The sequence below is a fragment of the Octopus bimaculoides genome, chromosome 14 (genome assembly GCF_001194135.2).
Source record: "Octopus bimaculoides isolate UCB-OBI-ISO-001 chromosome 14, ASM119413v2, whole genome shotgun sequence".
NCBI classification, from domain to species: domain Eukaryota; kingdom Metazoa; phylum Mollusca; class Cephalopoda; order Octopoda; family Octopodidae; genus Octopus; species Octopus bimaculoides.
This window is the reverse complement of record NC_068994.1, coordinates 1,008,227-1,010,116: the sequence shown is the minus strand read 5'-3', so window position 1 is coordinate 1,010,116 and position 1,890 is coordinate 1,008,227. Positions and strand designations below refer to the sequence as shown.

General features: G+C 38.8%; 1 protein-coding gene and 1 long non-coding RNA gene across 2 annotated transcripts in view; one reads left to right on the top strand and one right to left on the bottom strand.

The window, feature by feature from the left end:
* Positions 1 to 1,890, top strand: part of LOC106872617 (protocadherin beta-15) — a 70,184-nt gene that overhangs the window by 63,579 nt on the left and 4,715 nt on the right. The window lies entirely within an intron of this gene.
* The window catches only part of LOC106872618 (uncharacterized), a 2,316-nt gene continuing 754 nt past the window's right edge, over positions 329 to 1,890 (bottom strand). Inside the window, exons 2-3 of the long non-coding RNA XR_001409790.2 lie at positions 949 to 963; positions 329 to 418 (exon numbers count right to left, since the gene is read on the bottom strand). This is a non-coding gene — a long non-coding RNA (uncharacterized LOC106872618). The remainder of the gene's footprint in view (positions 419 to 948; positions 964 to 1,890) is intronic.

Genomic DNA, 1,890 nt, shown 5'->3' with positions numbered 1-1,890 from the left:
GAGAGAGAGAGAGAGAGAGAGAGAGAGAGAGAGAGAGAGAGTGATTTATGAATACTTGTAATATTCATAAATATCGGCAACCATTTGCATGTGGGAAGAAAGAAAGAGACCAGTTCCTTCCCTCCAAAACTAGGTTTAATCCTAGACTTAAAGACTTCATCATTAAACCAGGCAGGCTTCTTCTCTACCAAAATGACCAATTAATATTGTAAAGGTATGAAGTAAAAGGACCAACTGGACTCCTATGACATGTGGTTTACAGACAATTTCAGAGCTACTTAACCACCTGGGTTCAGTGAACTAGTTGCTAGGGGTCTGTTCAGCTGGTTACTAGGGGTCTATTCAACTGGTTGCTGGGAACCAGAGATAAATGTCTTACCTTCATGTTGATGGTGTTCATGATGGTCATGTCCATCTTCTGAAAATAGTGAAACAAATGTAGAATATTTTGAATAAGAGAGGAAACAACAGTGTGTATGTGTGTGTGTATGTGTTTGTGAGAGTGTGTGTGTGTGTAAGTGTGTGTGTGAATATGTGTGTGTGAATGTGTGTGTATGTATGAACATGTGTGTATGTGTATGAATGTATGTGTGTAAGAATGTGTGTGTGCGTGAATGTGTGTGTGTGTGTGAATGTGTGTGTGAATATGTGTGTGCATGCACGTGTGTGTGAATGTGTGTGTTGCATGCGTGTGTGTGTATGAACATGTGTGTATGTGTATGAATGTATGTGTGTGAGAATGTGTGTGTGCATGAATGTGTGTGTGAATGTGTATGTGTGAATATGTGTGCATGCACGTGTGTGTGTATGAATGTGTGTGTGTGTGAATGTGTGAGTGTGTGTGTATGAGCGTATATGTGTACGAGTGTGTGTGTGTATGAGCGTGTATGTGTATGAGTGTGTGTGTGTGTGTGCCTGTGTGCATGATTATATCTAAAACGTACTTACGAGAAGCAGACTGAACTGTAAAAAGAATAAAAAAGAAAATGTAAATAAAAATTAACAACAACAACAAAAACGACAGCCACAACCATAGGTTCAGAAATTAGGGTGCAGGCGTTGCAAGTGCACTCCCTAAATTTTGCTGGGTGGTGGGCATGGCAATGAAAGTGCTTCAAACATCCTAGGTTAGACCTAGATTTGAACCCCTAAGCAAATTTCATTCCTGCACATATGGCCACAACAATATTTCTAGCATTGGAAGAATGTCATAGATTGAAGAGAAGGGTTTCACTGATTATACCAACCCCTAAGACACCACTGGTACTTTATTTCATCGACTCCCTAAAAAGATGAAAGCAATGTTGTCCTCGGCAGAATTTGAACTTGTCTCAGCCTCAAACACTTCTGCTAATCCAACACTCAGACAACAACAACAACATTTCTTTACTTTGCCAGAAGGGCAATGGATGAGGGGACATTACCATAACAAATTACAAAGAATTTGAGGTTCATTACCATCACCATCATTGTCATCATCATCATCATCATCATTTAATGTTTGTCTTTGTTGCTCGCATGGGTTGAAATGTTTGGCACAAGTTGAACAGAGAATATGAATAATCATACAATAATAATAATAATAATAATAATAATAATAATAATAATAATAATTCTTTCTACTGGAAGTGCAAGGCCTCAAATTTAGGGGAAGGGATTAAGTTGATTACATCTACCCCAGTGTGTAACTGGTACTCATTTAATCAACCCCAAAAGGATGAAAGGCAAAGTCAACCTCAGCAGAATATGAACCCAGAATGTGAAGGCAGGTGAAATGCCACTAAGCATTTCACCCGGCGTGCTAACAGTTCTTTAATACACTAAAAGGTGGAGCTCCAGCATGATCTCAGCCTCTGTTTGAAACCAAGAAAAGATAAAAGATAAAAAGAT